This window comes from Pan troglodytes, chromosome 12, assembly GCF_028858775.2.
Source record: "Pan troglodytes isolate AG18354 chromosome 12, NHGRI_mPanTro3-v2.0_pri, whole genome shotgun sequence".
NCBI lineage: Eukaryota > Metazoa > Chordata > Mammalia > Primates > Hominidae > Pan > Pan troglodytes.
Genome location: NC_072410.2, coordinates 93,255,130 through 93,280,970, shown reverse-complemented (window position 1 = coordinate 93,280,970; position 25,841 = coordinate 93,255,130). Strand labels below are relative to the sequence as shown.

The window sequence follows — 25,841 nt, the reverse complement described above, 5'->3', positions numbered from 1 at the left end:
AAATATTTCATTATTTGGAAAGCAGTTTTGAAGTTTCCTAAAATATTAAGCATGTGGTTAACATATATCTAGCAATTCCATTCTTAGACAGCTACCCAAGTGCAATGAAAACATATGTCTACATAAAGATTTGTACATGACTGTCCATAGCAGCTTTCTCAGTACGTAATAGCCAAAGAGTGGAAATAACTCAAATGTTCAGTAACTGGTGAATGGATAAACAATGGTGGTATATCCATGCAATGGAATATTATTCAACAATCTAAAGGAACCAAGGACTGATACATGCTACGATATATATGAAGGCCAAAAACACTAGGCTAAATGAAAGAAGCTAGACACAAAAGACCATGTATTTTATTATTGTCTTTACAGCTGTAGAGACAAGAAATAGATTAAGGGTTGCCTGGGGCTTGGGATGGGAATTGAGAATGACTGCAAATGAGCCGAGGGCCTTTTTTTGGGGTGATAAAAAATGTTTTAAAATTAGATTGTGGTGACAGTTGCACAACTCTGTAATTTTCTTTCTTTTCTTTTCTCTTCTCCTTCTTTCCTTCCTTCCTTCTTTTTTTTTTTTTTTTGGCAGGATCTTGCTGTGTTGCCCAGGCTGGAGTGCAGTGGCATAATTTCGGCTCACTGCAGCCTTGACCTTCCAGGTTCAAACTATCCTCCCACCTCAGCCCGTTGAGTAGCTGGGACTACAGGTGTACACTACCATGCCTGGCTAATTTTGGTATTTTTTATAGAGACTGGGTTTTGGCATGTTGCCCAGGCTGGTCTCGAACTCCTGGACTCAAGTGATCCACCTAACGTGGCCTCCCAAAATGCTGGGATTACAAGCATGAGCCACGGCACCCGGCCCAACTCTGTAAATTTACTAAAAATTATTGATTTTTTTTTTAACCTAAAACAAGTAAATTTTATAGTATACAAATTGTACCTGAAATGTCATTAATATGTAATAAATTTAAATGTGATTTTAGTCTAATATTATTCTCATTAATATGTAATAATTCTTAATGTAATTTTAATGTAAGTTTTAAATTGTTTACATGTTGAAATAATATTTTGGCTATATTGAGTTAAATAAAATGTATTATTAAAATTAATTTTACTTATTTACTTTTACTTTTTTAAGTGGCTACTAGACAATTTTGAATTAAGTATGTAGCTCACATTATATTTCTATTGGGCAGCACAGCTTCAGATGATCCCACGATAGCTGTTAAACAATCCCCATGCCTCCATTCCATTCCAGAGATTGTGCTTCCTCTCTTCTTGGCTCACAACCAGCCCCATATGGAAACTGAGTGCTTGCATCATCCAGAAGATGCTAAAAAAGGGGGAAGTTGCCCAGTTTGTAGCTGTTTAGGCCCCTGGCTATACAACAGTATCCCGGTGATTGGAGGAGGGGTGTTGGGCTGGGTGTGGAGGAAGCTGCTGGCCTTTTGCAAGCTGAGGGACAGGAGCACAAGAGAATACCAAGTTCACTGTCAATGGCACATCCATCACGTCTGAAAATGGAGCATGTTCACCGTCCACCCAAATGTTCATACAACCTTCACATGTGTTCATAAATGTTCATATACCCTTCAAAGCCAGTGATCTGTGCTAAAATAATGTAAGCATGGAAGCTACTAAAACCATCTAGGAGGATCTAAGCTTAAATGCTACTAATTTGAGACAAAACTGTTTTATTTTTAAAAATATCATACGATATGTTTAGAGGAGCGAGGTTGTTATCACATTCTCTTTTTGTCTGAAGCAGTTGTTCCCAACCCTGGCTCCCCATGAAAATGACCGGGGCCGGGCATGGGGGGTAGTGGTGGTGGTTAAAGCATGTGGATGCCTCAGTCCCACCCCTAGATATATTGATTTAACTATTCTGGGGTGGGGTCTAAGTAGTGATGTTTCAAAAGGTTTTCAACAGATACTACTGAGAACCACTGACCCAGGGCCTTGCTCAGCAAGGATTTCTAGTGAACTTTGGATTAATAGAGAGAGGAGGATGGACAAGGATGAGCCATCAAATCCAGCAGGCCAAGCAAAGTTTATAATCAATCCCCTTCCCAACCAGGTCCAGCATTCCCTTTGCTCTTCTAGGCAGTCAGCCAGTTTCTGCTGGACAACCATGGGTGGGTGCCGTCTGTGGCTTACGAGACAGCTTCTCTGTGTTGGATGAGCTTTAATTGTTAGACATGTCTTTCCCAGTCTAAACTCAACCCTGCTGCTCTCTAATGTCCATTTATGGGTCCTAGTCCTGCCATCTGGACAAAGACTGATTCAGTCTAGCCCCTTTTCACATGAGAGTCCTTCCACTATTTGAACACAATTACCAGGACTTCTCTACTCTTTTCTACACTATACATCCCATTTCCTTGATCTGTTCACTGCATGGCCTCCTTTCCAGGCCTGTAACCGTCTCTCAGCTCTAGTTTATCAGTTTTCTCTCTAAGCTGGGAAACTTCCAAATGCTCACCCTCCAGATGGTGTCTGCCCAGGGCCAGTACAGCAGGACAATTACATTCCTTGATAAGGCCATTACACTCCTAGTAATGAACCACCACACTGCATTGGCTCAATAGCAGAACAACTGGAAAGAAGAGAGTGAAGAAGGGGGAAAAAAAACTGAAACTTCTCATCCATAAACCTTTTACATTTGAGTATGACACTTCACAAAATACTCATCCAGTGAATGTGGACCCAATTTACTGGAATGGAAAGACTGTCTACAGAGAAGGAATTCTCATTATTACAACTTATTTCTTAAGTATTAGCCTTCTGTCAAGTGCTCCAGTGACCAAAGTTTGGGGATGCTGGCAAAATGACAATACTCAACAGAGGGCTTAACAGATTCGAAAGGATTGGGTCTATCTTAAGTAGGGTACCTTCTATTTGGGGAACTGATTTGTTTCCCAAAGGTAAGCTAAGATCAAATGCAAATCACATCCCCTGCATGGAGAGGCCATTTAAACTCCAGGCTGTGAATTGAAGCTGCTCCTTATGTGGCTTTACTCACAAAAACATGGTCTCCCAAAGAGGAGGGGCTATGCTGGACTCCTCTCTGTGGCGCAGAGCCCAGACTGTGGTAGGATATATTTGCTTCTTAGGCAGCCTAACTATCCACATCTCTGTCCAAAGATAATTCATTTCAAATTCAATGTAGGTATATTGAATACTCATAATCTGTGCTAGATACCTGGGTAGGGTGCCTTTACATATGGTTTTGTTTTAAATTTGTTGCAACAGGGTTTACTCGGATTACAGAACGGGAACACCTAGTGCTATTCAGAAAGGATCACTAGATTCCACGGGGTGGAGAGTCTATATAGGAATTGGGAGAGGAGCAGGGAAGTACCAGAAAAACTCAGGAATATCTTCCTGCCTGATTTTGAGAATATTAATAAAAAAGAAGCATTTTCAAAACCTAGCACATGCCCTTCCACAGTGACCTTGCTCATGTGGGTTATGGCCTTCACCTGAGATCAGCCAAATTCTGTAGACAGACATGGCAGAGGCTGAAAGAGATATCAAAGGGATGGAGAGGAATTTATGGTTTTGTAACATACAAACCGAGAGCCTCTTTCTGATGTGGGTATAACAGTGAAAAGGAGGCCTAACATGGCTAACTCCATGTTGCTCCTGACCCCCAACTCTCACCATCTGCGTTAACTGTTCTTGCTTATCTCTGCACATAGGCCAAATGAACTATGGGGGGAGTTAAGTTTATAGTTTAACTCTAAGACAAAGATGAGAATAGTCCCTTCCTAAAACTAGCCCTCAAAGAGATAAGGAGCATACACACAAGTAATAATGTTTTTCTAATGATTTACAGAAGCACTGTGGCCTGACCAAGGGCAAAGAAATTGTGCAACCCTTTTAGACTCCTGCTGATGCCCAAACATTTGTGGTCACCTGCCACCTCCTAACCTCAGCCGCCTCCTTTTTCCCCCTTCCCAATATAAAAAGAAGCTTGAGATTTATGCCCTTTAAGGTGGTTCTTTAGGACATTAGTCCACCATCTTCTCAGATTGCTGGCTCCCTGAAATATTATGGGGACATCTTCCATAATGGGGCATCTTCCTTGCCCCAACACCTTGTCTCTTGACTTACTGGCTGTCGTGCGGTGAGTGGTGCGAGCTTTGGACTCAGCTACATGGGAAGCTACCTTCTCCCAACTCCCTGGGATAATACTTGGCACCCCATGAACAAACAATTCTAACTTGGACTCTCAAAGGCCAATCTCAAGGGGTGACAGGTGCTTCTTCTTACCCAACTATCCTAACTATCAAAATCAAAACAAAATCAAATAATCAGAAAAACAGACACTGTCAAATGGATCTTCCAATAAAAATGAGTGAACATAGAATATTCAACCCTGTGCCTTGCATAAAGGATCCCTACCACCACACCCCCGCCACCCTTGTAAGAGAAGACTCTCTTCCTAGCTATTTTGAGACCTTGTGGCAAAACGCCATCTCCTAGAAGATTTCCTGTCGCTACTGTTGTCATTCTGAGGAGCTGCCTCACACTGGACTGGTCAACCTGCCCTCTCATCCACTCCTCTTCTTTCTCCATTTCCCTCTTAAAAATAGAAATGATAAAAGGCACTCATATTTGCAGAGTCTTGGAATAGCATAACTCAGAGAAACCACTGAGGTCATTATGCGTGAGGAATTGCAGGCCTCAGGAAGGGAGGGGGTATCTCAGGTTCCACTCAGAGGTGGAGGGAGGCTGAGCCACTCTTGTCATCTTTCCGTTGCTGCTTTATTTTTAGTGTGTTTGTGTGGCCACAACTTGGTTCCTGCATGGTTATTTTCTAGGGTTCAATCTGAGAGGACCCCTGTGTTCTCTTGCTTTATTACAGAGAGACTGGGAACCCAGGCTTGCAGGCCAGTTATAACCAGGGCATTCACTAGAATACCCTTAGGGGTAACAGCACAGCCAGTGACTTGAGGTAGCTTTCAGAAAAAAAGCAGAACAAAAAATAATATCGACAATAACCACAGCTTCCATTTGCCAATTGCCTACTCTGTACAGACACAGAGCTGGAGAAGGGACTAATGTACAACTCTAGGTGACAACGTGATATGGTGCCCTCTGGGGTCATGAAGTGACATTGCCCTCTGTGGCAGAAGATTTACTATATTCTCACTTAACCCTTCCATAAATGCTAGGAAAGATTACTGTGCCAATTTTTGCAAATGACAAAACTGAAGCAAAGAAGATCCAAGAGCAAGGACATAAAGACCCTAACTGGTGGAACTGAGATTTGAACCCGGGTCTTCTGGCGTTAGCTTCCTACTGGTGAGCATGGAAGGGCAGGAAGATGGATAAATATACATCCCAAGACCCTGCTTAGTGTTTAGCAAGCCCAAGGGAAGCTCACAGTTATTGAGGGGAGGCCGGTGGAAAGGAAAGGGGAACAGAGGAGTGCTAGAAACCAGGTATCAAGCAGGTGGATTATGGAAAAGCAATCTCAGATAGCCACAGCAGCAGAGAATAACAACAGCAGAGCCTAAACAAACAAGAAGAGCCCTTAGGATCCACTTTTTCATGAGGTTCTTCAGTGGAGCACTCCTGAGGTAGTGGCCAAGCTCTCCTAATCACCAGCCACCACGTTGCCCTGGGCAAGGCTTGTCACAAAGAAGAGCAGGGCCACAGACAAAGGCAGCCAGCCTCACCTCGCCTCAGCACACTGCACAGCAGCCATCTAATAGCACCCTGCAAAACTGACAGATTGTTCCTCTCAACATAAACTCTGCTTCACTCCTAAAAGGATTTTATTACCTCTCGCATAGGAGTTTGATATTGGCGAGATTAAATTAACACAGTTAAAAAAGGGAGGAAAGAAAAAGAAGAGAAAAGAAAGAGAAACCCTATGGGCAGGTGAGGGGACTGCTATTAGCACTCAGAGCTTTGTGGGACAGCACCTGTCAGCTCTTACTTCTTCGAGTGACTCTCCCAGTGTGTCAAGCTGTGGAAGGTCTCCAGGAGATGCTCCGTATGAGAGGTTAAGGCTGGTTGAGTGACAAACTTACAGGGACAAAAGCCGGGACAGGATGCCATGTGAAGTTTGGAGCCAGGGCCGCCCACCCAGGGTCACCCTGCCTGGATCACTTTATGAGCGGTCCAATTTATTTCTGCATGTTCGCGAGGGCCATTCACCATGGCCGAATCCTAGTTAGTCATTAAAGAGGTCCATATGATTTGATTGGCCACAACAGGCTTTAGTCTAGGCATCTTGGGTTTACACCGAGTTTGCCAGAACTTCCAGGAGGGGCTGCTAGCCTGCCTCATTTTATTTAAGATGCTAACAATAGTAGCAACATCAATTTGCTGTACCCCAAAACAAGAAATAAGAAGCTCTGCATATACTGATTCGGGTCTGCATGGAACTTTGATGATAGTTGGGAGTAGGGTATCCCAAGTACACTCATGTGTTGTTAAGAAGTGAACTCTTGACAGTCAAAGGAACCAAGGCAAGAATGTGGGAGAACAAATTGTCACATACATGGCCGGTAGGAACATACATTGGTTGGAGATTTCTGGAGGAAAATTTGGCAAAAACCTTGAGATTTGGCAAAAATCCTAGCCTCAGCAATTAAAACCCAAATTTAATGGAAATGATTATGGAAGTGAATAAAAATGTATTTTCCAAAATATTATAGGAAATATTGATTGTAATGGCAAAAGATAATTGGAAACAGCTTAAAACGGAGAATAGTTAAATGAACTAATTCATGCATATAATGAGAATGGGAGATAAGGTTGAAGGAAAGTAATTAATGACCTGGGAGATGATCATCATATATATATCTACATAATAAATAAAGCCACAAAACAGAATGCAATATGATATATAAACCATGTATGTAAATATATACAAAGAAAAAAAACTGAAAGAATAAGCATCAAAACATTAAAAGTAGAAATCTTTAAGTCATAAGCTATGAGTAATTTTCTGTTTATCTTCATTTTCTTAATTTTCTACAATGAATACGTTAGTTTTGTCAACTTAAATTATATAATTGATTTTTTATTTCTTTATGTTTTAAGATTCAAGGAACTCTGGGGTGGTGCTCTATGTAAATGAAGAAGTCACATTGCAGGAGGGATCTTTAAGAAAAGCCAGCTGTTCTCAACAACCAAAGGCAACACAGACCAGGTAACACCTTTTGGTTGTCTTACTGGGCGTCAGCATTCTTGCAGCATTTAGGATTTGATAGATACTCCATCCTTGTTGACAGATTATTAATGTCTTCTAGAAAGAGTAAGATCATATGACTAGGCCCCAGAAATACTGGCCTTTCCAAGAGCCAAGAAGCAGCTTCTGCCAGTGTTTTCCATCTCATTCCAGTCGCTCATAAATGGGCAGGGGTCAAGTCCATATTCTCCACATCCCCAGATCTGTCCTGTGCTTGGCACTTAGTACGTACTCAAGTATTCTCTTGAATTGACACAGCTTTTGTCTACTCTCTGTTTCTAGCAGGGGTAATATTTGGAAGACTCTTGCCTTCAGACAGGAGGTTCACAATCACACAATATCATTAACTTATTGCTTCACCTGAAAAAGTTTTAAAAACTTTGCATGCTTGCTCCTTTTGAGGTATCATTGCACAGACTCCCCGAAACCATCCCCAAGGTGCGTCTGGCCACATTTCCACTTTCCAAGAGAAGAAAAAAAATAAAGCAATTATCTGGACAGTTCAGGTAAAATGTAAGCCTTCTTCTGAACTCCCTTTCTAGTCTAAATCCCATTCCGTTTCTAAGAAAGCATTTTCCTGATTCATTCTGCTATATTTTCTCAATTCCAAGTTTAGTTTCAGAGAAAGCTCAGCCTATTAGCGTTAAATACTAGGCTTGGGGATGTGTGTACCTTGTGCCATCTCTTGGAGGAATATTTTACCATGAAAAATGGACTTTAATAACAGAACATTGAGAGAAATGACACAGAGATGATTTACCAGCGTATATACTGAGATATATTAAATTGCAGACAGTTTGGGTGAGACTCTGAGCCTTAAATGAAACATCCAATATCTGTACCAGCACACAGCAAAAGTGACTGCAGAAAAGCAAAAACACAGAGACATCCATATGTCACTGGGAGCAGCAGGGCCCCCGCCCTCTTCAGAAATGGCTCTGCAGTGGGTTTCTGCCTGGCTGCGGAGCACTGAACTGAAAAAGTGGTTAATTAATGAAAAACTTAAAATTCAAGCAATGAAATTACCTTTCGCAGTGACTGACAAAGGCAGTATAAATAATTCAATCTCTCTCACAGTTGATTGAACAGAGTGCCTTTCCTCTTTTGACAACGGCATAGTGACATTTTTTCTTTCCATTGCCACATTCTGTAGTGGCTACAACAAGTGTCACTGCCGAAATCTAGCTAGGGAACTGACAAGGGGCAGTGAAAACCTAATTGGGAGCTGGCTGCAGTCAGGAATTCAAATGTCTAGTGTGCTTTCAGGTGGGCGACTCAAAGTGTAGGGAGGGCAGGCTTTTCAAGTCGAGAGTTCTTTAGGGGTCCCTGGAACTCCACACCCACTCCAGAAGGAGAAAAACCTGGGTACCAGATTGTCTCCCTTCCCTCCCCAGCTCTGTAAGCTCACTAACTGCAGAACCGCCAAAGTGCAGGAAGGAAGAGAAAGCATGGGTGTGGGTTCAGTTAGCAGAGGTGGTCAAAGAAGGGGAAAGAACTAACTGGAATCTGAGAGAAGCTCTTCTTCCCTTTGGGGTCCTGTTTTGTTATCTGTAAAGCTGCTGTGTGTTGCCAGTGTTTTCTCAGTGGGACTAGGTGGAAAAACAATCGCTTGGCAGTGGTGTCGCCATGGGCAATGACAGCTCTTCGAACTGACCCTTGTGTGTGGTCTGTAGGAGGGACTGACAGTGCACTCCCTAAAGTTATGCTGGGTCTCTCCACTTTTTACCTTGGGTGGGACAGGGTGGGGGATGAGTCTTTCTTTTCAGACCTTAGCCTTGGCTCTCTGCAGTACCCCTGTTTCCATCCAAAGAGGAAGGCCAGAGACTGAGCACCCAGAGGGCTTCCAATCACATGCCACATTGCCCCACCAGGAAGCCCTTTGGGCACTGACTGTTAATTTGAACCTGCCTATGGCTTAAACTGCTTGAATTTATCCAACCTGTGAGGCTCATCATCCTGCCTGTCTCAAGGAATTTTGCAAGTTTCCTTTCATTCACCCTTAGAGCATGGGGTTGGAAATCAAATAGCCTGACTTTCTATAATTACAGCAACAGCAGCAGCAGGAGGAGCAGCAGCAGCAGCAGCAGCAGCAATGATTAACACCTAGTGAGCCCTTCCAGTGCCATTCTGCATCCTTACATAGCCAAGTAATCCCATCTCTATCCCTAATAATGCATTACTTGGGTAAATCACTTAATCTCAGTTTCCTTGTCTATAGAATGGGTTGGATACTTACATGTACCTTGTAGATGGGTAATAATGAATGGGAAAGTACCTAACACAGAATATGACTCATAGAACATGCCCAGTAAATGTGACTTTCTTTCCCTTTTCTTCCCCGCCAGTGAGGTCCAGAGACAGTGTCTCCTTTTACAGATGAGGACATGGCAGCACATGAAAACTGATAGGCTTTCTTGGCCATCACTCAAACAATCAAAGGGCACCAGAGGGCTCTGGTGGGGTGGTGCTGATTCCACCATCAACTGACTAACGTGATTATTCTACTACGGTATTCCCTTCAGTCCCTAGCACAGATCCTGGGCAAGCAGGATCCCTGCTTTCCAGTTGAAAGTTCTTCAGGGGTCCCTGGAACCCCACATCCACTCCAGGAGGGGAAGAACCTGGGTTCCAGGTTGTCCCCCTTCCCTCCTCTGCATTATAAGCTTGCTGATCACAGAGCCTCCAGCTCAGGTCCTGCTTGCCCAGGCTCAGAGCTCCAGAGGAAAGGGAATACCCTAGTAGGATAAGAAATGATAAGAAATGACCCCAGGCCTGAAGGAACCACCTGCTTAATTGGGGAGTAGCCTAACACTGTGGAAACAATTAGCAAAGTCTCCTTAACAACAGAGCCTCTGGGTAGAGTTTATCCTTCATTCCTAAGGGAGGCTACTTAGGATTATTTATTTCTCATTAGACTCTCTAGGGCATGCTAAGAGCTGCACAATTAAACTCCTTATATCAAGGAAACAACTATTAAAACCTAGGATTCTAATGGATTTCTAAAAAGAAAGAGAAGATAAAGAAATAGGAGCGATCAATGCTCCGGATGTCACAAAAACACTGGACTTGGAAGATGATGTTTTAGGAAAAGAGTTGATAAGTGTGTATGTAGTCATCTGTGCCTATGAAGTTGGCTTAATTTTTAGGGCCTGTTTTCCAAGGAAGCTTGGCAGGTGTGCCCAGGTAGGACCGTCAGTGCTCAAGAATGTTAAAATTCTGGGAGAGCTGCATGGGAAGAGGGAAACATTAGAACAGAAAGTGTTCAGAGATGCTGGATTGTGAGGGATTGTAAGGGTCAAACAGCCTGAGACACAGGGTCTCACCCTAAGATAGAAACAGGGTCTGTAGGAGCAGGCTCTGAGGCTGAGTCCTGGGAGAACATTTCTCTCTCTTAGAACTTGTTAAATGCCAGCTCTAGGGCAAGGATCCTCAAAGCCTCTGACGGGCACAGCTTATCTCTTTTAGACATTTCGCTCTCTCGACAGTAAAGCTGGCTGGTCAGGAGTGATTTTGATGAAAGCAGGGTTCCCTGGCAGAGGGCTTCCTTGTGCAGAGTGCAGATGGCGAACATTTTATCCAACCAGGGCTCATCAGCAAAGCAAAACTTTTATTTACCTGTTTCTGAGAAAGGAATTAGACACTGTTCTCTCAGCAGCCTTTTAAACTAGAAGCAGGAAACACAAAATCTTTTCAAATACTTCTAACAAATAATAAAATCTGTTTATATTATGGATAATTACAGAGCAGAGACTCAGGGAGAAAGGAAGGAGAAAAAGGAGGGGGAAGAAAGAGTTGGAGGAGAGAAAAATAGACATAAAGAAACATAGGAAGAGCCCACAGTCCTGGAGGGAGATAGTGGAGGGGGCACCTTACCATGTGTTCTCTCTCCCTGTTTGTGAAAGATGAAAATGAACAGCTTTGCAGAGAGAGCTAAGGACACCTAAGGGGCCACAAAGAAGTCAGAGATAAACTCTCAGGGGCACCTAGAGACCTACAGAGAGGGGCTCAGCCACACACAGAGGTAGTTTATAGACTAGTGATGTGGTTTGGTTCTGTGTCCCCACCCAAATCTCATCTCCAATTGTAATCCCCACATGTTGAGGGAGGGACCTGCAATCCCCACGTGTCAAGGGAGGAGGTGATTGGATCGTGGGGGAAGTTTCCCCTGTGCTGTTCTTGTGATAGTGAGTTCTCACAAGATCTGATGGTTTTATAAGAATCTGGCATTTCCCCTGCTATTGTGAAGAACATCCTTGTTTCCCCTTTGCTTTCTGCCATGATTCTAAGTTTCCTGAGGCCTCCCCAGCCATGTGGAACTGTGAGTCAATTAAACCTCTTTCCTTTATAAATTACCTAGTCTTGGCTCATATCTTTTTTTTTTTTTTTTTTTTTTTGAGATGTTGTCTCATTTTGTCGCCCAGGCTAGAGTGCAGTGGCATGCTCTTGGCTCACTGCAACCTCCGTCTCCTGGGTTCAAGCGATTCTTCTGCCTCAGCCTCCCGAGTAGCTCAGACTACAGGTGTGCACCACAGTGCCTAGCTCATTTTTGTATTTTTAGTAGAAACGGGTTTCACCGTATTGGCCAGGCTGGTCTCGAACTCCTGACCTCGTGATCCACCTGCCTCGGCCTCCCAAAGTGCTGGGATTACAGGTGTGAACTAGAGCACCCCGCTGGCGAGTACCTTTATAGCAGTGTGAGAACAGACTAATACCATGAGAATATCTGCAAACACAAAGAAAGCCCAGCTGAAGAATGGGCTGAGCCTTGCTAGACTGAGGGATGAAAAGACTAAGAACCAATGTTAGGGAAAGCAGCTCAGCTCCCTGGAGGCAACGCTTAACTTTGTATCCTGCAAGGTGGGAAGTCAAGTCACATTTTCAAGAATCTAAGGCCTGTGTTGAGTATCATTTCCAAATTGTGGCACTTGAGGGTATCTCTGCTGATGTCACTTAAAGCCATTTTGGATTTGTTTATCCTGAATTAGTTATGAAGATTTCTTTTCTTGGAAATTGCCAGGTGAGGCAGATTTGTGGAGAGGTCTTGAGCCCTGGAGGGAGAAGTCAGCGTTGTGGGCCGTTCAGAAACGTGGTTGGCCACTGTTTAAATGAAACGTTTCAGACTTCAGGATTGAACTCAAACTCCTCAGCTTAGTAAGCAAGGTCCTAGGGAAGCAGCACACTTCTTGCAGTCTGGTCATACTGATGGCTCAGTTCCTGAGCACGCCTGGCTCTCTTGTGCCATGGCGACTTGTCACTTGCCCTGCATGCCTGGTATGCCCCCCTGACCTTGTGTGCCAGGAAAATCCATCCCCTTTGTGGCGCCTATCTGGGTGGTTATTATATTCTCATAGCAGCCTCTATTTCTTCACCAGAGCACCTCCCACAAATTTAACACGATAACCTTTAGCGTCTACGATCCCCTTTCTACTGTCATCCCTTAAAGGTGAGGACCATGACTGCCTGTTCTTCAGCTCCAATCCCCACGCCTCTCAAAACATGGGAGCTGAACAGATGAATGAAGACTTCTCTCAAATATTTTGTCTTGGGAAAATGCCCCTCATCCACCCATTCCTTCAGTCTGTAGGAGGGGCCTCTTCCTCCCCTCCCCACTATGTCCAGTGCATTCCTTCACGCAGCCCTGGACAGCAGGATTGTGGTGGTCCACGCATCTCTGTGGCAAGCATTCTGTGGTGTCTCTCTGGAGCACCAGGCCCCCAAGACAACACTGTCCTCCTCAGGCCCTGGCTTCTGAGCTCACCATCCCGTCTCTAGTTCCAAAGCAGTTTTTACCAAGGGAACGCAATTTCTGGGTAAGCTGCAGGGAAACTAGGATATCTGCCTGGCTTCTCTTTTCCTGATGAACTTCTACAGCTCCCTCCTTGCTCTCCCTCCCCTTACATGTAAAACAAGACTGTGGCTCCCTGAGAACTGGGCTGGATCTGACTTCTAGAGCATCCCTCAGAGCACCCAGCTGCTCCATAAACACCTGATGGCTGATTACCTGTTGCTTGATGCAATTTCATGATATAGTTATGCGTTGGTTTGGTCACTCCTTCAACAATTATTTACTAGGCACCTGCTCTGTGCCAGCCACTGATTTGGATCAGAGGTCCGTCTGCAAAGTATGGCATCAAGGCCAAATCCAGTCTAACACCTGTTTTTGTACAGCCCATGGGTAAGAATGTTATATGCTTATCTTTTGCATTTGTAAATGGGTTTAAAAGCAAACAAAAGAAGACTATTTCTTAAAATGTAAAAAAATTTTTTTGAGACAGGATCTCACTCTATTGCCCAGGTGACATGTAAAAATTATATGAAATTCAAACTTCAGTGTCCACCAAAATTTTACTGGAACACAGTCAGGCCCATTCATACACGTATCATTCATGTATTATTCGTACTACTATGGCAGAGTTTAACAGCTGCAACAGAGAGCGTGCGGGCCACAAAACCTAAAATATTTACTATCAGGCCTTTTACAAAAACAGCCAACTCCTAACCTTGACAGTGGGAATAGAACAACAAACATGACAAGGTCTCAGTGCTCATGACTACACTCACAGGAAGGAAACAGACAGTGTACAAATAAAGACTGATTCATGCAATAAGGGAAAATGGAATGTGATGGGCATGGGTGGGTGGTAAGAAAAGATCTCACTGAAGAAAAGATCTCACTGATGAGCTGATATTTGAGCAGAGACCTGCACAATAAAAAGGAGAGAGAGATAGATATATAGTGGGTAGAATTTCAGGTAGTGAGAATACCAAGTACAAAGACCTCGAGGGAGGAGAGTCCTTGGCCAGAACCCCCTATCTGAAAAAAAAAAAAAAAAAAAAAATGTCCTTGCAGCATTTACTGGTGCCGGAGCAGAACAAGTAAGTCCCACTGCATGCAAGCTGGTATGGTGAGGGACTGTGGTGCAGTGGTTAGAGCATGGCTCTGGTGTCAGCAGATCTGTGTTTGGATCCCAGCTGTGCAAAAAAGATTTGCTCTTACCACTGCATCTCCCTAAGCCTGGGCTTCTTGCTGGCTGAGCAGGGCCATGACACCACTTCTCCATCCACCTTCCAGGACGGCGAGGGAGATCCTGAATAAGAAGGCTCTTTCTAAACCGAAACGTACATGAGGGGGTTAAGTATCACCAACATGGGCCTCTTCCCACCTGTCTGTGCTGGTGTTCTCTGCTTTTGATTTTAAGCCCCCATGGGTTGGCTACCATTTAGCTTGAATTTTCTGGGACAGACTTGATTTTATATGTTTGGTCCTGCCGGCCCTATAAACCATTGAAATGTCTGAGAAAGACTCATATTTCAGCTTCCAAACTGCATCTCTCTGACTGCTTCTGGTATGAAGCGCCTCTTGGCAGGACCTTGTTAATGAAGATTTGGTGAGAAAAGCTTGACCTCTGGGCGTGCAGGCAGGAATGGGTACAAGTTCCCTAGACTTGCTTTGAGGCAGGGCCTCCTGCGGGTTGGTGTTTCTACCTTTTGCTGATGAGGAGGGAAGGCCGTGCTGAACTCTTCTCTCAGCTACTGCTTAGGTACTTGGGGACGTTCTTCTAAGCCCGCATTTTCTGCTCTGGAAAATGGGACGCAGCACAGTCCCACACACACCCTTTCCAAAAAGGATGAAGGTGAGCCTGCTGAAGTGCCCTTTGATGCTGGGGAGATGACTGCCAGAAAAACACATGTGAAACCAGGTGTTACATTATTAATACCTGCACGGCAACTTCCGAGAATTCAGGCAGGCACAACCAGCGGCACTCCAGCTGCAAACACAGCCCCGTTTCCTCCTGCAAGTCCCTGTGAGAGCCTCTCTAAATCAGACTCTATTTCTGATTGCCTGAACTTTGTGTGCTGATGAACTTTGATTCATGAAGTGGCCTCTCTAGGTGAAAATTTTCATAGAACTCAATTAAACCAAATTGATTGTGGTTGGTTATAAGGTGAACGGTGTTGCGGGGGAAGGTGGAAATCCAAGAGAGGACACCAGCAATGTAAAAATTACCCTGAAGAAAACTGCCAAAAATAATACATTTTGCTTCTTGCGAGATTCCATTGACACGGCCTTCTACAGACTTATTTTATGGAAAGCTGCGAATGTTTTCACCAGGTTTCATCTGTTTTTATTCTCTTTAGTTATCTAAGTTGCAGCTGAGGCAGGAGACCAATTGATAGGCTTCCTACCCCCACTGCAACCTCCCTCATCCCCACCTGACCCAGTCTCCTAAAGGATGGCTATAGCTCTGTGACATTTTAATTTGCTAGAATGAGACAGAATAAAGCACGAAGGCTCGGGTCTGTGCATTTATCTTGCTTGGGGGAAATTAGTGCTGGCTCTAGCACACACCCACTATATACACCAATGAAAAAATACAATTCAATTTGTGTTGGCAGCTTTAGGAGAGCAGGGCAACCATTTGTTAAGTGCAGGGTAATTCAGCGCCTGATTTTGCAGAGAAGCAGTGCTGAATTCCCAAGCTGGCAATTTTGCCGGCAGATAAGTGAGTTCCCAGTCCTTTGGAAAGTTTCTAAGCAGAAGATTGCTCTTCTGCAGTGCTGTGACCCCAGCATGGTGTTTCTTTTGGTCAAGTCTGCTGGGGTTGCCAAATGCTCCAACAGAGTGGAGTCCAGGGGGCTTTGCAGCAGGGGTGTGGCTGATGGGCTCATGAAAGGCATATTCTGAACACCAGAGGTTGATGCAGAGGAAATGTGTTTATTTGAGAGCATACTGTGCACCTCCTGAGCCTCCCAGTTAAGATGTGCCTATGTGCTCCCGAAGCTGGAATAAGGAAGAACCTGCAAGAGCCTGCAGTTATCCCATTTCATGATTAGCCAGTGGGTGCACGGGGTGCAGTCAGGAACTGGGGCTGACTGATTGGCTGCTCTAGGTCATTTGAAGTGAAACAGAGACACATTTTTGAGACTAAGAAATGAATGAAGCAGAGAGCTATGATGTGCTGAAAAGCAAATCCCTAAATAATCACAAGGCATTAAGAAATAGTCTGGCTTAAAAGTGTGCTTGTCAACAACTCCACTGCCCATTAAGCTCCCAGAGATCAGGAGCAGAACCATGAGCCTCTCCTTCCTGCCTCCTCTAGGGCCATGCTGCCGGCCCGTCTGGGTGTTGCTCTACATTTTCCTTCCTACCACCATGCACACTGCCTTCCAACTGCAGGCTAACTTGGCAAATGCCCTCAACTGTCAATGCCAACTTGGTAAGGGCAGGGCCCATGTCCTCAGCAGGTGCTCTGTTGACATTTGTCCCTCCCTGTTCAGCTCGGTTCTCTGCCTGATGACTGCTCTCAGTGAAGCCCCAAGCTGATTGCAGATGCCTCTGACAGCCATGCTAGCAGGTCCTCTGGAGCACAGGTCCCCAACCCCCAGGGCCACAGACCATCCAGGAGGAGGTGAGTGGTGGGTGAGTGAGCGAAGCTACATCTAGTCCCCATTGCTCACATCACCGCCTGAGCTCCACCTCCTGTCAGATCAGTGGCTGCATTAGATTCTCATAGGAGTGCAAACCCTACAGTAAACTGCACATTCGGGGGATCTAGGTTGCATGCTCCTTATGAGAATCTAATGCCTGATGATCCATCACTGTCTCCCACCACCCCCAGATGGGACCATCTAGTTTCAGGAAAACAAGCTCAGGGCTTCCACCAATTCTACATTATGGTGAATTGTATAATTATTTCATTACATATTATGATATAATGATAATAGAAATAAAATGCACAATAATTGGAATGTGCATGAATCATCCTGAAACCACTCTGCACCCCTAGTCTGTGGAAAAATCATCTTCCATGAAACCAGTCCCCAGTGCCAAAAAGGTTGGAGACCGCTGCTCTGGAGAACTTCTTAGATGCCTGTCAGCCCATGCATGGCACCCGCCTCAGGAGCCCAAGACTTCACCCACATTCTCGCAGGAAGTGGCATTGGATGTTTGTAAAATAAACTCTGGGGTGTTTGGGTTCAGATCTTTGGCCTGCCCTTCACTCTCTTTGAGTCATTTTACCCTTCTGAGCCTCAGTTTCTTCATATGGAAGTAAATAAAGATGCCTACTTCAGATACGCTTAAAGCAGATGACATCTGTCATGGTCCTTGTATGCTCTGCTCAGTCACTTCCTTCCCTCCCTCAGGTGTGACAAAAGGCAAAAAGAAATTTAACGAGCAGTCTGAATGGTGGGAAGGTGGTAGGAATGTGTCTAATTGCCTTAAATAACAGATAATAATAGATGCATGGGAAGGGATGGGACCGGTAAGTCTACACGGAGGAGATCTGTGGCCATGACGATAAAGGATTAGTAAAGGTAGAAAAAGGAGATGAGGGCCCTGCCCCAGGGGATGCGACAGTTCTATGCATCACTGCCCGTCACGGGACCATCCTTCTAGCAAGTGCAACCTCCCCCAGCTCTGCAAACACAGGAGTGACTGGCTCCTCACCACATCTTTGTCTCCCAGATGGCCTAAAACACTGATGTGAGACAAAAGCACATGCTTGGTGAATCTCTGCTCTCGTTCTCACATGAGCTGACAGTTGATGAATCTTTTCTGGCAACCTAAATGGACACTATAAGCCAATTCTTCAGACACCCAAGACCTGTCTTTTTGCAGGATATGGTCTTCAATCCTCGAAGCCAGACTGTTTCTTAGGTCAGGGGAAAGTTGAGGGGTGGCGGCACTGGCAGGCCCAGGGTGGCACCCCCTAGTTGCATTAGGCTCTTTCCTCTAGGTAAAGAGGAAGAAGAGTGAATCTTGATCTACACTAACTGATACGGTTTGGCTGTATCCCCACCCAAATCGCATCTTGAATTCCCACGTGTTATGGGAGGGACCCAGTGGGAGATAACTGAATCATGGGGTGGGCCTTTCCCATGCTGTTCTCATGATAGTGAATAAGTCTCACGAGATCTGATGGTTTTAAAAACGAGTTTCCCTACACAAGCTCTCTTTTTGCCTGCTGTTGTTCATGTAAGACATGACTTGCCCCTCCTTGCCTTTCACCATAATTGTGAGGCCTCCCCAGCCATCTGGAGCTGTAAGTCCATTAAACCTCTTTCTTTTGTAAATTGCCCAGTCTCAGGTATGTCTTTATCAGCAGCATGAGAACAGACTAATACTGTAGCTCAGGGAGAGGTTGCAGGGTATGGTGCCCTAATTTACATAGTCTCTGTCTGGACACCTGACTCCAGGCTGTTAATAGAATCATGAAGTGCTGATGCCGAAAGGGTCTTTGAGGATGGTTATTCCAGTGTTTTTCTAACTCTGTGGAGTCCTAAGCTTGAGGAGGGCCCCAGGGCCTGTTTTGGGGTAGGGGGGCTCATATGTGAAGGCATTCTCTGGCTTTCTTCCTTGTCTTCAACTAGAACCACCATACCCTGTCTCTTTCTTTCTTGCAGGGGTATGTGATGATGAAGGGGTCACCCGGAATAAAGGGTTCCACTGCAGCAAAGCAAAAACTGCCTCAAAAGCCACAGAGATGGTTGATTTCATGTCCACATTTCAGAGTCAAAGGAGTCTAAGGGCCAGAGCAGTGAAGAGACTTGCCCAAGGTCACCCGCTGGTTAGTGCAGATCCCAGCCTGGGACTGCATCTACCCTGGAGTCCAGCTCTTCTCCCCACCCCTGGACCTGCCCTTCAGACAATCTGAGCACTGTCTCTGTGCTTTCCTGGCTGGTGATGCCAGGAAGCCTAGGCATGGACTGCTGAATGGGGAGGGAGAAAGTCTAAAAAGCAATGTCAGCAGGAGAATGCACACTCTTGAAGAAGTACTAGCTATCTGCACTTTGATGTTCTGGAGAGCACCTGGCTTGCCAGGCCCTTTCTTCAGCATCTCTAGGTAGCGCTGCTGAATGGGTCTGGAAATCCACAGGGCACCAAGTAGCACAACAGAAAATGCCCAAAGCCCAGGGCCATAGCCTTGACACTGTGGCCAATTTGCCGTGTGACCTTGTGTTAGCAATTTTGTCTTTGACTTGCCTCACCTATGGATGGTTTATGCCTAAGTTCCGTTCCAGCTTTAGCGTTCCAGGCTCTTTCTGATCTTTAAAGATGAACTTATTCCTGCACAAATAGCTGCAGGAATTTTTATCAACTTGCCATGAAAAATAGTATCTGCTCTTCCTATGTATCCCACAAGCTTCAGAGGCCTTAAAGATCCCCATGGCTTATTTAATTTGAACTTCAACAAAATGAAATTCTTATCCACATGGGAATGATGTGATAGCAAATGTTCAGCTAGACTTTGATTTTTAAGTGCATTGTTATATGCAAAGAAATCCCTGACAGCCTCCCAGATGTCCTCAGTGATGTCCTCTGTACACTTTGGTGATATTTTGCTCTTTTCCTCTATGCTCTGGGAACTAACTCATCATATATGAGCCATCCTGAGGCTTCTCCAAGAGCACCCACTACATGCCAGGTTTGAAAAACTGTCAACTCATCAGATTGAGAGCTGTTTCATTTGCTTCAGATGCCAGATATGTAGAGGGAAGGTTGAAAGACCCCCTCAGCAAAAGACTTCAGTCTTGACGAAGCTGGGCACACCGATATACAGCTCCCAAAGAGGGCGTAATTCTAGGAGTCAACAGCTTAAGGTTCTGCACCCCCCAGAACCCAGACTCATTGTAGGAAAAGCAATGATTCACTCTGAGGCTTCAGAACAGTATTAAATTACTTGTCCATTATTCTGTGATTTATGCTGGGGTTGGGCTGAGAGGTCCCTGCATTGCTTTCTCCTCCTCAACCCACTCACCCCAGTTTCAACCACTGCCCAAACAGCCACAGAATTTATAACGCAGAAATTGGCTCTGAGACCCAGCGCAGTGGCATTTTCTTTCTGCCAGGGATTTTTGCTACTGTGTCGGTTTTATGCATATGTCCACATGATTCTTATATTAAGCCACAGGAAAAAAAATCCAATTTGTTTTTTATTAAAGTCCAACCGCTGCCCTGCCAGTCAAACCCATTTATCTCACCCAGCATGGATTGCTCATGTCAACCCGTGATTACCGTGCACTACCTCGATAACAGCCTGCTGATTATCCCAACATCTGAAAAGCTGCCTTTTGTAAATTACATTGCCACTAATGAAGCCCAGATGCACTCACTTCGGTGTCCTCTCCCGCTCCCCCTTTCTCTGTAATGCACAGGAGCCGAACCGCAAGGCCACCGCTGGCATCTGAGCAACCTTATAACCAAAGCATAGGATTTCAGGCCCAGCCACAGCACATGTCTCCGGTTGACATAACCCCCATTTGATTCAATCTGCTTTCTCCCAGTTTGACTGGGTGTCAGATTAGAGCCCCGTTATTACAGTCCATGCAGAAAACCCAGATACCAGGCAACACTTTAATTTGGGATAATAAGGAAGATGAGCAACATGTGGCACCGATCGTGTAGGTGCAAGGGCTGTGATTTGTAAATTACGCTAAACAGATGTGGAGGGGAAAATTGCCATCCAGATGACAGTTTGGTTCAGCTTGAACAAAAACGGGCCCTGACGTGGTTTGGGGCTATTTATGCCATCCTGCTGCCCAATGGCGGGGAGTCAGAGGGGCTGACGCTTATGCCACAGGTTCAGCAGTGGTCAGCTCTATGGGGTTTTGCTGAGGGACGGCTCCTATGCCCTTCCTGTTGTAGTTTCCTTATGTCTCAGGCAGGCAGAAAGAAGTGTTGAGGGCTAGGAAGCAAGGATGAGTCAGTGTGGGTGGACATGGGGTGCCTCTTTCCACAAGGTCCGATCTTCTGCCCATCTCTATGGCCATACCATGTGGTTCTGCCAAAGCCTGGCGTCAAGATTCCTTTCCAAGAAGTTGTCACACATGTTTCAGAGACAGAAATAGAGACAAAGTGGCCAGGCATGGTGGCTCATGCCTATAATCCCAGCACTTTGGGAGGCCAAGGTGGGCGGATCACAAGATCAAGAGATCGAGACCATCCTGGCCAACATGGTGAAACCCCATCTCTACTAAAAATACAAAAATTAGCTTGGTGTGGTGACACGCGCCTATAGTCCCAGCTGCTTGGGAGGCTGAGGCAGGAGAATCGCTTGAACCCAGGAGGTGGAGGTTGCAGTGAGCCGAGATTGTGCCACTGCACTCCAGCCTGGGCGACAGAGTGAGGATCCATCTCAAATAAAATAAAATAAAATAAAATAAAAGAGTCAAAGCATGAGCAGAGCCCGTGCAGAGCAGCTGCTCAAAGGGAGGGCCACACCTGGTGGAACCCGCCCCTAGCCCCAGAGCCAGGGGAACACCTCCTAGGACCACTTCGTCATATCCACTTCCCACCAGCTCTGCTCTCCTCTCCCTGCTGTCAGTGCACTGGAGGGAGGAGGCTGGGAAGGTGAAGTGTGGCCTGGGCGCCTTGAGGCCTGTATTGCCCGTCTTGGCTAAAGAAGTGGGAGTTGCTTGCACCAAGACCCAGAGCTCCAGGAGATGGTGACCATCCTAGATGACCAGGGCAGTGAGGGACCTCAGCCCTCTGGATCCCCCAAACAGGAAGGAGTTCCTTTCTTCTCTCTTCTTACTTCTTTCTTTCCAAATTGGAAAGACTGGGCATTTGCCTCTGCTGAGTTTTTGCTCAGTGATGGCTTAAATGTCCATCCTGCCTTGTTTCCTTACCTCTTAGGCAGAGAGAAACATGTAGAAAGGATGATACTGAGGGAAGAGTGGGCATGGGTGGTGCCTCTGCAGAGTAGGCTGCAGGAGGTGGCCATGGCACAATCCTGCCTCCACCCCTTCCTTGCGTGCAGACTCAAGTCGAGCATTCATTCAACAAGCATTTATTGGGCCTTCACTGTACAAAGCATGGGGCCAGTGTATGAAGACATAGAAATATCACCCACTTAAGCCCTGATCTTGAGTTGCTCAGTCTTCATGAGAAGGGAGATCTGCCTAGATAGAGCCACTTCTGGAGGGGAGAAGAGGATGAGTGCCTATGAGTGACAGAAACAGAGCGCCATGCAGGTGCAGCAGAGGGAAACGGCCTTCCTGCTCAGGCAGTCATAGAGGAGGAAGATATTTGAATAGTACTCAGAAACCCCACCCAAAATCCTACAAGAATGGGCATCTCACTTCCTTCTAACTGCTTCTAAAGGCACAATCCCATTTTGTTCAGTATCTCAGTAACAGGGCCTGGGAGGGAGTTTGAGCCAGGAGCTCATAGGACCAGTCTGATAATTTAGAACCTAAAACTGGGGTCTCGGGATTGGGTGAGTGCCATGGATGTGACAGATTGTTCAGATACCATGTCCTGGACATTCTTACTTGTCTTATGCCTGCTAGGCTTCTGCGGGGCATTTGCAGATTAAAGGGACACTGTGATGTGACTTCATTTTGTTAGTTTCTGTGTTGATGCTCTAAAGAACATTTACCTGCACAGTCATTCTGAGGAACAGGATTTTCCAAAGCCTGGCATCAAGATTCCTTTCCAAGAAGTTATCACACGTGTTTCATAGACAGAGACCAAGTGTGAGAGAGACAGAGAGAGTACAAAATACAGATGCAGAGAAAGAGACAGAGACGGAACCAGAGAGAACTAGAATTTTTTTCCAGTGTCAACTTCACACAAGGAAAAGAACAAAAGTCAGAATTCAAACCCAGCACTCCTTTTTTTTTTTTTTTTTCTATTGAGATAGAGTCTTGCTTTTTTACCCACTCTGGAGTGTGGTAGTATGATCTCAGCTCACTGCAACCTCCACCTCCTGGGTTCAAGCCTTTAGCCTGCCTCAGCCTCCCAAGTAGCTGGGACTACAGGCATGTGCCACCATGCCTGGCTAACTTTTTTTTTTTTTTTTTTTTTTTTTTTTTAGTAAAGATGGGATTTTGCCATGTTGGCCAGGCTGGTCTCAAACTCCTAACCTCAGGTGCTCCACCTGCCTCAGCCTCCCAGAGGGCTGGGACTACAGGTGTGAGTCACCATGCCCAGCCCAAACCCAGCACTCTTAATCCAGAGAAACTGTTCCTTCCACTACACTTTGCTTCTGCTGTTATTTACATAATATTACTATAAAACTAAATATTGCATCATGCTTTATAATTTGCAAGGCATTTCAAACCTCATAACTGTTTGACAATCCTTTCATCATTATTAGTCTCTGTTAGTCATACAGATACCAGATGATTTGCCCAAGACCACACCACTGGTCAATGGGGAATTTTGCAGCCTGTCTCTGTTAATTCAAGAGAGCTTCCCCAATGCAACCAAACTCCTGGCTAGACCCCTAAGTCAAAGCAAAACCCTTCACAAAGAACACAATAGATGCATCCTCATTCTAATTCCAACCTCTCTTGATCTCAGTTTCTGGACTTTTAATATCAAGATAAACATGCTCCATCTGTTCTCTTTTCCTGTTCCAGTTACCATGAGATCCCTGCTTCTGCCCTCCCTAAGAGAACTATCTAGAAGGACAGTCCCCTGTACTAGTGACCTCTCTTCCTTGCTGTTTGTCATTTGTCCCATCTCTTGCAGTCACACTCACCTGATGAACCAGATAAGCTATTCTACACAAAACCTGGGATGTTAACAGGGTAAGTAGCTGGCATATGCCTCTGGGGCAATGACCAGTCTTCAGTGGAAATCTCATTATCTACCTAAATTTGTTTACTAAATAAATGAGACAACCTATTTATGTATCATGTAAATTTAATTAGAGGCCTGATTTATTTACTCTGTGTCTATCAGCAGTCACCACTTTCTCCAGCTCTGCATCCTGAACACTCTTTCCCTGGCATAAAACAAAAACAATTAGCTTCTGTCTTTCTTGGATCTTAGCCCTGGAGCATAAGGGAGCAGAAGGCTAAAGGCAAAAGCCAAATGGGGTAGGGTAAGTCAGGGGGTGTTCAAGAGAGCCCCCTGCAATACCCAGGCTGCTAAAAAAAATTACCAGAACTGAGGGGGGCCTCTATGAGAAGGAGACCCTAGGAAACATCTTTGAGTTAAATCTAGCAAGATTTACTGAAGGGCAAGGATGCAGGGAGTCCATGAACATTCCATGATAGGAACCCTCCTCATTTATTACTTGTTAAACGATGTTCCCCTAATTTTAAAGGCAATGAGTGTTCCTTGGACATTTTTCCCAAATAAAATCTGAGAAAAGTTAATGGTTGGTTCATCTGGATCTTAACAGGAATTTTGCAGTGAAATTAGTCAAATAAATTGGAGCAGGCCTGTATTGAACACTGTCTGATTTGGTAACACACCTGTGACTCTCAGACAGGCACACAGAGTATGCAGGCATCCGCACATCCGTGTGACCATGGAAACACTTGCTTGAATACCAAACAAGATATTCAAAAAATAGGACTATTCAAGGCCCTGCCCTTCACTTCTTCCTCCCTCATCATCGGCAGTCTCACACTCACAGGAATACCTTTTCTTCACAGAGAAACTCCAGGACCTGCAGAACTCCTTCTATAGAATGGCTGGTTTGGTGTTCTGGAGTCTAGCCCTGGATTTTGCCAAGTGATCAGAATGCCTTTCTGGTTTGCACCTGAGCATGGTAACATCAGTTGTATTTGAAAAGTCATTGTAAGCAATGCCACATAAATGCATTGTTACAATGATTGTTCAGATGCTGTTGAGTATTGGTGTCTCTTTAAGGATCCATATAAAAGATTTCTTTCTGGTCATAGTTTCAGACCACATACATTTTTGTTAAGCAGCTGGTTTGTTTTGCTTTAGCTAAACTGTGAACTTTATAATGGAAAGCACTTTGTGTGCTTTAATTCACGTGTGCTGCTTAGGAGGCCCACAGCCAAACGTGTGGCTTCCTCTATCAGGTAAATTGCATGGCATGGTTTTTTGTATTAAGGACATTCTGAGGTTCATAGTAACTTGCTTATCTATGTTTTCTCCTCTATCTTTCTTAATTATTTTAAATTTATTTTATGTTGCTCAATTATTGATAGTTTTAAACCCTATATTCTTTTTTAGAATAAGGCAAAATATAAATGTATAATTAAAAAATTTTTAACATTTACTTTAGGTGATGATGCAAAGAAGTAAAAGTCAACAGCAATTCAAACACCAGAGAAAGTTATACAGTTAATATTTTGATGTATTTTCTGTCAACTATTATTATTATTTTTTTGAGATAGAGTCTTGCTCTGTCACCCAAGCTGGAGTGCAATGGCACAATTTCGGCTCACCACAACCTCCACCTCCTGGGTTCAAGTGATTCTCATGCCTCAGCTTCCCAAGTAGCTGGGAAAACAGGTGCGTGCCACTACCCCTGGCTATTTTTTTATATTTTTAGTAGAGATGGTGTTTCACCATGTTGGTCAGACTGGTCTTGAACTCCTGACCTCAGGTGATCCACCTGCCTCGGCCTCCCAAAGTGCTGAGATCACCCGTGTGAGCCACTGTGGCCACCTGTCAATTATTTTTACAAAATTAAAATAACATATCATATACAAATTTGTATCTTGATTTTTCCACAAAATATCCTGAGCATTTTTCTACAATATTAAACATTCTCTATATTTACCACTTTCTCATTTGGGGGCTTTTAGCATCTTCTCAGGGTTTTGCTTTGGTATTTTTTTCTATTATAAATAATGTTGCATTAAAAAATATTTCTAGAAATTTTTTTGTTCAAGTTTTTAATTATTATCCTAAGATACA

General features: G+C 44.6%; 1 protein-coding gene and 1 long non-coding RNA gene across 2 annotated transcripts in view; one reads left to right on the top strand and one right to left on the bottom strand.

Annotated features, from left to right (window-relative positions):
- ALK (ALK receptor tyrosine kinase) overlaps positions 1-25,841 on the bottom strand; it is a 736,910-nt gene that overhangs the window by 376,797 nt on the left and 334,272 nt on the right. The gene's annotated exons all lie outside the window — the stretch shown is intronic.
- LOC107973419 (uncharacterized) lies at positions 7,082-24,674 on the top strand. The gene is made up of 3 exons (XR_001715679.3): positions 7,082-7,168; positions 23,688-23,746; positions 24,602-24,674. It is a non-coding gene; the product is annotated as an uncharacterized LOC107973419 (long non-coding RNA).